Genomic DNA, 11,157 nt, shown 5'->3' with positions numbered 1-11,157 from the left:
CTACTCTCTCATCCCTGAGCTTGGCAGCATCCAGCCTAGGCTGGGATGGTACCATTCTCCAGGATTTAAGGTGCAGCTTTAGAGTTGCTACAACAAGCCTGTGGTCAGTATTGAGGAACTGAGCACTCCGGTAGACCCTGCAGTTCTGGATCATCCTCCAGCGACCGTCAATGAGGACATGGTCAATCTCCTTTGCCACACCGCCAGCGTTGGAATACCAAGTCCAGCGATGAGCTTGCGGGCGCTGAAACCATGAACCAGCCACCCTAAGTCCATGACTTCTTGCAAAGTCAAGGAACTTAGTGCTATTCTGGTTCATAGTTCCTGACCCATGGGGACCAACACACACCTCATAACCGTCCCTATCAGTTTCAGTCGATGCATTGAAGTCCCCAAGACTGGAAGTGTATCTCGTCTGGGGCACTGATCAACCACAGACACGAGTGTGTCCTAGAATGTGTCCTCCGCGGTAACATCACTCAATTCAGTCGGAGCATAACTAGAGACCATAGAAGTGACACCTAAGGAGTGCCGAGTCCTTAATCTCATAATACGCTCGTTGACCGGTGTTACCTCAATTATCATTGGGGTCAGCTTATTGGACACAGCTACAGCAACTCCTTGGGTATGGTAACCATCAGAGCGACCAGACCAATAGTAGGTGTAACCACCCACCATTATCTCGCCGCAATCCGGTCTCCGAACTTCAGAGAGCTGCAACCCCGATGTCCAAACGCTTGAGCTCAGATGATAACAGAGACAGGTGATCATCCTCTCTTAGGGATAGGACATTCCAGGCACCCACCCGAAGGGACCGCCTCAGGTTAACCCAAGGAGACCGCCGTCTGGTGGACGACACCTCAGCACCACTCCGACACACTCTCCCGCAATCTGACCCAGGGATGTTACCCCGTGGTTTCCCTCCTATCAAAGATTGGGGGTCCCGAAGGCTTTGCCCCAATCCCATCATCCGGTGAGCTGCCCTGCGAAGGGAAGCTGCACAGGAGGTACTCCCACGGAGTGGGTTTTCAGATTTTTTTGCGTTTTTGCGTTTTGCGGAATGAAGCGTTTTACGGTGGCTGGAGTGCAAATCCTGCCACCATGCCACTGAAGCGCTGGAAATGTGGCGATGGCACTGAAGCCCTGGAAATGTGGGGATGGCACTGAAGCCTGAAAATGTGGCGATGGCACTGAAGCCTGAAAATGTGGCGATGGCACTGAAGCCTGGAAATGTGGGGATGGCAATGAAGCCCTGGAAATGTGGGGATGGCACTGAAGCCTGAAAATGTGGGGATGGCACTGAAGCGCTGGAAATGTGGGGATGGCACTGAAGCCTGAAAATGTGGCGATTGCACTGAAGCCTGGAAATGTGGGGATGGCACTGAAGCGCTGGAAATGTGGCGATGGCACTGAAGCCTGGAAATGTGGTGATGGCACTGAAGCGCTGGAAATGTGGCGATGGCACTGAAGCCTGGATATGTGGTTATGGCACTGAAGCCTGAAAATGCAACGATTCTTGTGAAGGGAAGTGAAATGTATTGTTTTGAGAAGTGAAACATAAGAATGTGTGTTTAAGAATGGAGTGGTGAATGTTGGAGAAGAGGGGAAGTATGGAATGCCAGGTGTTGGCTTAATGGTTAGGGTGGTGGGCTGGGGGATCCTAGGATCCTGAGTTCAAATCCCACTCAGCTGTTGAATTAATACCAGGTGGGGTTGACTCTGCCTGTCATCCTTCTGAGGTTGGAAAAATGAGTGCCAGCTTGCTGGAATCCTGTGTCAGAGTGGTGACCCATCCAGGATTGTGCCCAATAGCCAAGGAGACTGCTTCGGCAGCACCAACACTTTGCATAGAGTATGGTCCCAATTGATGGATGGAAGTATGGAGTGGTGAATGAGGGTTCATCTGAATGAGGTTTGAGTCTGAAGGTTGAGAATGAGGATTGAGCGTGAAGTTGGGGAATGAGGTTTGAGCGTGAAGTGTGGAGAATGAGGTTTGGGAATGAGGTTTGAGTATGAAGTTGGGTAATGAGGTTTGAGGATGATGCTGGGGAATGAGATTTCAGGATGATGCTGGGGAATGAGGTTTGAGCATGAAGTTGGAGAATGAGGTTTGAGCATGAAGTTGGAGAATGAGGTTTGGGAATGAGGTTTGAGCGTGAAGTTGGAGAATGAGGTTTGAGCATGAAGTTGGAGAATGAGGTTTGGGAATGAGGTTTGAGTATGAAGTTGGGTAATGAGGTTTGAGGATGATGCTGGGGAATGAGATTTGAGGATGATGCTGGGGAATGAGGTTTGAGTATGAAGTTGGAGAATGAGGTTTGAGCATGAAGTTGGAGAATGAGGTTTGAGCATGAAGTTGGAGAATGAGGTTTGGGAATGAGGTTTGAGCGTGAAGTTGGAGAATGAGGTTTGAGCATGAAGTTGGAGAATGAGGTTTGGGAATGAGGTTTGAGCATGAAGTTGGGTAATGAGGTTTGAGGATGATGCTGGGGAATGAGATTTGAGGATGATGCTGGGGAATGAGGTTTGAGTATGAAGTTGGAGAATGAGGTTTGAACATGAAGTTGGGGAATGAGGTTTGAGTATGAGGAAGAGCACAAAGGGGATTGTTCTAATTACAATCACAGCACATCTTTCCCTTCTAGGCGTGGAGTTGGCATAATGGTTAGGGGTGGTGGGCTTTGGATTCTTGGGTCCTGAGTTCAAATCTCGCTCAGCTGTTGAATTGATACCAGGTGGGGTTAACTCGGCCTGTCATCCTTCTGAGGTTGGCAAAATGAGTGCCACCATGCTGGTAAACTGTCGGAGTGGCAACCCGTCCAGGATTGTGCCCATTAACCCAGGAGACTGCTCAAGCAGCACAGAGTATGGTCCCAATATTCTCCTCCTTTCCCTTCTACTGATATGAGGGGGAGGGGTATAATCTAGCTGAATACAATCGTTGTTGTTCCCTTATGTGATGTTTGTACCTTCCTGGGGTCTTTTCAAAACTGCAACAATACTTGCGAATCTTCGATTTCGGAAGTAACAAACAAATAAACAGGGGTGAAAACATCACCTCGGTCCACTTTTGGTGGCGGAGGTCGTTAAACTTGTTTAATAAATATGTAGTAAGATTGATAGTCATCGATGCATGCTCGTAATCATGCTTACATCATGTTGAACAATAGCCAGAGATTGTTTGTTATGTTTGATTCCAGTTGTTAATCATTGAGTTGCTTGTGGAGAATTCCAAGATAAGGGGTTATTAAGATTGATAAAGTGGCAGAACTTTTGACCTTTCTCCTCTCTTCCTCTTAATGTTGCTTATAAATCCCCCCTCTCCACCTATACTCCCCAGCCCTCTTTCCCTCCCCTATTCTTTCCTTTTTCTCCATTTTTCAATTCAAATTTTTCCCCTGCACCCTGGAAATGTGGCGATGGCACTGAAACCTGGAAATGTGGCAATGGCATTGAAACCTGGAAATGTGGCAATGGCATTGAAACATGGAAATGTGGCGATGGCACTGAAAGCTGGAAATGTGGCGATGGCACTGAAGCCTGGAAATGTGGCGATGGCACTGAAGCCCTGTAAATGTGGCGATGCCACTGAAGCGCTGGAAATGTGGCGATGGCACTGAAGCGCTGGAAATGTGGCGATGGCACTGAAGCCCTGGAAATGTGGCGATGGCACTGAAACCTGGAAATGTGGCGATGGCACTGAAACCTGGAAATGTGGCGATGGCACTGAAGCCTGGAAATGTGGCGATGGCATTGAAACCTGGAAATGTGGTGATGGCACTGAAACCTGGAAATGTGGAGATGGCACTGAAACCTGGAAATGTGGCGATGGCACTGAAACCTGGAAATGTGGCATTGCACCCACCAACTGTACACCTAACACAAAGACCGGTGCAGGTAAGAAACAGCACAGGGTGCATGCTGACATTGGGGCATGTGCCATATTTCCATAAAAGGGGATTGAATGACAGAATCACTCACAATGATCCCACATGTATCCTGATCTAAGATAAATCCTTGACAAAAAAACCCAAAATAGCCACCACGTGATCGTGCCCCCTTCCCGATCCCTCCCTCCATGAACTCCTTTACTCGTGTCTTGCCGTGTGCACATAGGCCACATGGGGAATCAGCGTGGACTAATTTAACTTTCACTATGTATTTGTGACCTCGTGCAATTAACAGCCTCAGGATAATTCTTGTCATTGTTTGGTGGATTCTGCATCCTTGGAATGTGTTTTAATTAAACCCGCTGTGTAAGCAGCAAGCAAAGCCAGCTTTAGGCCTTAAGACGCCCAAATATGCAGTGAGCAAAAGTCTTGACATTCACTTTCTGCAAGCCCACACGTCCCGAGTGAAACGATTTACTAGTCATTGCTTTGCCTGAAATCCGTGAGAAACTACTGCTTTTGCTGGTATTTCCATGGAATGAGAAAGAAACCAGAGTTTATTTTGGAAGAACACCGAGTACAAGGTATTTATTGTGCTCTCATAGAGTGAAATGAATTTGAGTGGCTTGGCGGTGGAATGGTTAAAACCTTGTCACATTGCCCTTGACTGGTGTGGATTTGATTCAAATTGCTGCTCAGGGCAGTTTTTTAAAAGTTGTTTCAGCCACATTTAAGAGTGGACACAAACTTCAGGCCGAGCCACCTGGTCTATTGAACTTCCAAATGCCAACTAATTGGACATGATGTATGAATATAAAGCCTTCCCTCCCCTAAACGGGGATAAATTTGTGTATTTTAAATATTTTGCTTTACACTTAACTGAAAGCATGAGCAATGAGTCATTGGAAAAGAAACGTTTTGCTTCTGGTGGGAAAAAGACAAAAATGATGATATTGATAATATAAAAAGAGGACCACTGGAACTGTAGCTTATCTGGGGCCTGGCCAAATGTTGCAATCCAAATTTGGTAGCATTCTGACTGGTGGGTTTGGAGAAGAAGAATTTTGAAGAAATTTATGCTATTTTCCCAAAAGTTGAACAAGTCAGCCATTTTGACACACTTCTGGTCATGTGATCAGTATGACTTCTGCAATGTAACATCTCTTCCCTGGCCTAATGTTGTAATTCAAATTTGGTAGCATTCTGACTGGTGGATCTGGAGAAGATTTTTGAAGAAATTTACTAAGTCGGCCATTTTGACCTACTTGAAGTCACATGACCGGAACGAGATGCCAAATCTCCTGGGAGCAGAACGTTGATGCCAAATTTCAGCCGAATCAGCCCAGTGGTTTGGCCGGAGAAGTTGAAATAGGAGACAGACGGACGGTGTAAGATGACAAGACCTTATCTGGAATTCTAATTCCAGGTAAGCTAATAATAGTTCCTTTACAAGGAATTTCAACACGGGAGGCCATTGGATCCATCAAGCTGAAACAATGGTTGCCAATCTATGGTTGTTTGTCTGTGCTTTATTCTTTTTAAATGCTGAGCATCAAGTAAGGAAGTAGCACATACCATTTTAAAAGTCAAGTCTTTGGTATAACCTCTGCCATCGAACCACTTTGGTCTTTGGTATGACCAGTTGAACCAGATCTTGTGCCTCAGAACCACTTGGAGTGGGCTCATAGTGCTGCAGAAGAAAAGGTATGACTCAGCCAGGGTTCACACTGCCGACCTCAGAGCGGACGCTGCACCCATTACACCACCACGTCTGGTTTAAATATTTAAACCAAACAAAATGCAATGGGTGTATAGAACAGAACTATTAGATGAATACTGAACTCGAATATACAAAGGTCATCTCAATGCAAGTCATTTATATCTGCTACATGTTTGTGTCCAGGATAATTTTTTTTTCTTTCCTTGTTGTCTGATATATGACATGACTGTGTTGAAATATTTATCCTTCTTTCAAACAACTTCAAATGTTTTGTGCTCCTACAGTTTGAAAATGCTGCAAAAACAATTCACATTGGCCTTGCTTGTGTTAAGTGTTCCCATTAGAGTACTTGCTTGCATCAGCCATCATGATCATTTGACCCCGAGTATTAATCTCAAATACAGTACTCTGTTACTTTTACTGTGTTGAAATTTTCACCATAGGTGCGACTACTCACGTAGAATGTTTAATGGCATGATCCTGGGACCATACCTAATCCCCCCACCAAGTTTCATCGAAATCCGTCCAGGAGTTTTTCCGTAATACTGTTCACAAACAAACAAACAAACAAAGACAGGGGTGAAAACAGTAACCTCCGTCCATCTTTGATGGCGGAGGTTAATAAGATACAGTCGGCTATGACCTGTGATCATCACGTTAAACTACAGGGTGACCCACTGAAAACCAGGAAATTTGGTACAGTTTATTGAAAACAAAACAAAAGCAAAGTTAGATGTAGTGTAAAAGTTTATTGATATGGTAAAATATGGCAAAATAAATCTCAATCTCAAATTTCCTGGTTTTCTGTGGGGCACCCTGTATCAACAGCAAATACAACCAGCCTGAATATACCACAAAGTCCGCATTTAAAGCAGTCAATTCCACAGAGGTAAGGTTATGCACAAAGCACTAGATATGGGATATGCAAAGCACCAAACACAACATTTAACTTGAACATCAGAAGTACAAAGCAGCTGACCACAACCACAACCACACATGCATCACCAGCAGTCACACACACACACAATCTGAACTCCTCGTATAGTTTTTATACCACTGTACTCGCTGTCAGAAGAGCTGCAGGCGACGCGTCTCGGTGTGGAATCTTCTGAGGACCTTCTCCTTCCATTCATTGAGGCATTTACGTGTGAGGTCTCTCTCGAAGGCCAGCTGTACCAGTTGTGCCTTGCGTGCATGGCGCATGGACCGTCGGTGGTCAGTGAAGACATTCCTCAATGTGGGAGGGGGGGCACCAGATGCGCCATGGGGGGCATTGCACTCAAATGCCCCCCCCTAGCGATGGGCCTGTATACCCCTATGAGCATATGGACTCCTGGGAGAGATTTACAGATCCCATATCACCCCAGGAGGCCTCCTACAACAAGGTCAGTGATGAGAACATCAGAGAAGAGGATTACACTCACGCCCAAAAGGTTTGGACTGCTTTTGGGTGTAAAGACATGGGAGACTACCATGACCTCTACGGCCGTACAGATGTGCTCCTTCTGGCTGATGTCTTTGAGACCTTCAGAAAGAACTGCAAGCAGCAATACAGTCAAGATCCTGGCCACGCCAACATGAGTCCCGGGCCTGTGCTGGGACGTGCTCCTGAAGAAAACCAGTGTGGAGCTCAAACTTCTCACGGACTATGACCAGCACCTCTTCATTGAGAAGGGTCTGCATGGTGGCATCTTAATGGTCTCAAAATGCCATACAAAGGCAAACAACCTGTATTTCGATGGGTATGACTCGAGCAAACCTAATAGCCATATCTTATACCTCAATGCCAACAACCTATATGGCTGGGCCATAAGCCAGCCACTGCTAACAGGTGGCTTTGAGTGGGTAGAGGACAGCGGGCAGCTTTCTGGGAGCATTGCAGATCACCCGACAGACAGCCTCATGGGCTACATCTTAGAAGTGGACCTAGAATATCCTGAGGAGCTGCATGACAAGCACAATGCCTATCCGCTGGCACGAGAGCGCATGACAGTTCAGGAGTGGATGTCGGGATACCAGCAAGAACTTCGGGGGAATTTGGTCGAAGTAATAAAGCTGGTGCCGAACCTTCAACAAGACCAAGTATGTGCTGCACTACTGCAACCTTCAGCTCCATCTCTCCCAGTGCATGAGGCTTAAGAAGGCTCACCAAGCTCTGCGGTTCAACCAGAGCCCCTGGATGGAGCTCTACATGAGGATGAACACAAAGCTTCGAAGGAAGCCACCAGCAACTTTGAAAAGCATCAGCAAGCTCATGAACAATTCTGTCTTTGGCAAGATGATGGAAAACTTGTGCAAGCATGTAGACATTAAGCTGGTCTGTGTCCATGAGGAGGACAAGCTGCAGTGCCTAATCTCATGTCCAAGATTTGCATGGCAGAAGATATTCGATTAACGACCTTGCCGCTCTTCACATGAATAACAACAGACTGGTGCTAAGTCGACCGGTCTATGTGGGTATGAGCATCTTGGACCTGTCCAAGCATCTCATGTATGATTTATACTCCAACCAGCTGAAAGAGCAATACGGGGACTGATGCATCCTCCTCCACTCACACGGACTCTCTCCTCCTCAATATCCAGACAGAGGATGTATATACGGACATGGCCGCACACACAGAGTTCTACAACACGAGCGACTATCCGAAAGACCACCCACTCCACAGCGATAAAAACAAGAAGGTGCTAGGCAAGATGAAGGACGAGTGCGCTGAGAACCCTGCCGCTGAGTACGTGGAGCTTTGCCCTAAGATGTATTCCATCCTCGAGGCCAGTGGGTAGGGCACCCGGAAGGCTAAGGGTGTGAAGAAGTGTGTTGTAAAGAAGCACCTTCGCCATGAGCAGTACAAAGAGAGCCTCTTTTACAGGAAAACCTTCAGGTATGGTATGGATATGCTCAGAAGCAAGTTCGACCAGATCTATGGTATATGGGTAAACAAGGTGTCTTTATCCCCCTTCGACTCCAAGCAGTGTATCACAGAAAATGGTGTTGACACACTTGCATACGGGAACAAAGACATCCCTGGCTCCTATCGATGCACTACTTTACAGAAAGCAGGAGGTAATATTAAATTTCAACTAAAATACAAATAGAGTTTTCACCCATCTGGGAAAGCAAGATAGGATTTAGCAACCATAGAAATATGCCAAATTCACTTAGATGTCTCATAGTAGGCCCGAGTGTATGTGGGAAAACTTATTTTTATTTTCAAGATGCTCCTAACTCCCGGCTCCTTAGATTACGACAATTTAATAATTCTCACAAAGTCAAGCTTTCAACCCAAATATCAACTGCTCTCACAAGGTTTCAATGCAGGTCTTCAAAAAGAAGACATCATTGGTTTGTTCAAACTTCAAAACAAGCGAAATGATTACAACATCAAAGATGTCATACAGCTATTTTGCCAAACCCAAAATAAAAATAAATCAAACCCTCCAGTATCTTGTATTCTTCGCGATGACACGGATGAAATGCCCTCACAACAAAATTGGGAGAAATCACAAATGAACCCTATTATATTTGATGATTGTGTAAATGAAAAAAATCCAAATGGTAATGGATAGCTACTATACCAGAGGGTGGCATTCTTCTTCTAATTGTATTTATCAATCACACTCGTACTTTCAACTTTCGCGTTTCTCAATAAGAAATAATGCAAATACCTTCATACTCTTCAAGCTAAACACGAGAGATATGCAGAATTTTTGGAGAGATAACTGTTCAACAGTGTGTAGTAAAAGCAAATTTGAAGAGTTCATGAAGCCCACGAAGGGCAAATATTATAATGTTGTTGTTAAAGAAGATGAGATGCTTTATGATATTTTCCAATAAATGGATGCACGAGAACATCAAATGTGGGTTTCCAAAGTCGCTCAACAACAACAAGACATCCGGAAGAAATGGAGGCAAAAACTAACAGGTGAAGAAGCGTTTGAAAGAAAACAAGAGAAACATTTTAAACCGTTTCTGAAAGCTTCTCAACAAAAAATGGTGGAAACGGGGGTTTCCACAATTCCTTCAATAGAATACACCCCTAAAAAACTTCAAATGATAAAAGATTTTGATCAAATGATGGAGCAAGAACTAAAAGATATAGGAGAATTAGAATATGATGATGAGGGATTATTCCAACAACTGGAGGAGGCAAATCACTCTCCCAATTATGGTGTGAGAGCTCTTCAAAGCAATGGATTCAAAAATTAATTCAGTGGATTAAAAAACCATAGCAGGTCTCATTCCAACAGTAGAACCAGCAATATTTTATCTTGTCAAACAGAAGGTATTGATATTCAATGATAAATTGGCATTCCTCAGCTCTGCTTGATCAAATGTTAAATTAACTCCAAGATTAATGTTTCTTCTAACAAAAGATGGGTATCACGATTCAACTTATTTTGATGAACCGTTGAATTCGAAAACTGAGGATGACGGAGTATACATTGATTTAATGGACTCGGTTGGCTCTGGGGTTTATATTTGTGGGAGAAAAAAGGACAATGAAAAGGAAAAACATATTATTGATGCTTTAAGTAAGCTTGGTTCTGGTTCAGGTGTTAGCTTTCTTCCAAGTGACCCAGCACAGCTAGTAAATAGACTGCTATCACGATTAGGTAGTAAGAAGGCTGGAAACAACAATTGTTTTAATGAGGCTTCAGCCATTTTAGACCAGTTGATGAATATGAAAGTAATTAATAAAGGCCTATACAACGATATTTTATCCTATATACAATGAGAAGCACGATCTTAAGCTTTAACTTCACAACTAGTGATCACACGGTTTCGTTCCCATACCCACTACAACTTGACCTTACAAAAGAATACGAAGCTTCACTGTTGTCAATGGAAACTTATAATGTCCTATTCAATATCACAGAGAAAAACAAAAGGTTCAGTTATAATCCGGGAAGCGGGAATAAAACGATAACAATCCCACCTGGAGCAGATGAGATTTCTCAAATATCTTCTGAAATTGCATCCCTTAGGAAGAAACAAGGGGACGAGCCAAGAAATATAACCATAGGCATTCAAAAGCATACTTCAAAATCAAGCATTCAGTTGAAAAGCAATTACAAAGTTGATTTCACCATAGATAATTCATTTCGAGAATTATTGGGTTTCTCCTCAAAAAACGATTAAAACTGGCCGGGAGGCGACGATGGTTCGCGGGCATTATTGAACAATGCCACGATAGGTACATATGAGTTAGTGGAAGCTTTTGAGGAAGCCCTACCGTAAAAACCTATCTCTTCCGTCAAAATTGACCAAATCAAATCGGATTTTTTATATGTTGTACTTATGGACATTACGCATAGCTTCTAGAAAATGAAATTGCGAGAGAAAAATCGAGAAGAAATAAAAATAAATAAAAAATAAACAAAAAGTTCAAGTGGGCGTGGCTCCACGCACAAGGGGCGTGGGACGCCCCTCATACAAAAAGCACAACCTAGACCTTGATATCGAGCTTGTGTCCAAGTTTCATCAAGATCGCATCAAACGTCACGGAGCTATGCTCTGGAGAGAGTCGCAAACAGACAGACAGACAGATA

The 11,157-nt window shown here is 44.2% G+C and overlaps 1 long non-coding RNA gene and 1 pseudogene across 1 annotated transcript; one reads left to right on the top strand and one right to left on the bottom strand.

Annotated features, from left to right (window-relative positions):
* Positions 1-5,278: 5,278 nt before the first annotated feature.
* On the bottom strand, positions 5,279-10,588 carry LOC147022786 (uncharacterized). The gene is made up of 3 exons (XR_015059707.1): positions 10,545-10,588; positions 6,068-6,155; positions 5,279-5,580 (listed from the first exon to the last, which is right to left on the bottom strand). It is a non-coding gene; the product is annotated as an uncharacterized LOC147022786 (long non-coding RNA).
* Positions 9,443-10,343, top strand: LOC147022787 (uncharacterized; annotated as a pseudogene).
* Positions 10,589-11,157: the final 569 nt, after the last annotated feature.

The sequence above is a fragment of the Eptatretus burgeri genome, chromosome 7 (assembly GCF_056783735.1).
Source record: "Eptatretus burgeri isolate ZD-2024b chromosome 7, Ebu_testis_v1, whole genome shotgun sequence".
NCBI lineage: Eukaryota > Metazoa > Chordata > Myxini > Myxiniformes > Myxinidae > Eptatretus > Eptatretus burgeri.
Note: the sequence above shows the minus strand (reverse complement) of the source record. Positions and strands in the feature narration are given on the sequence as shown.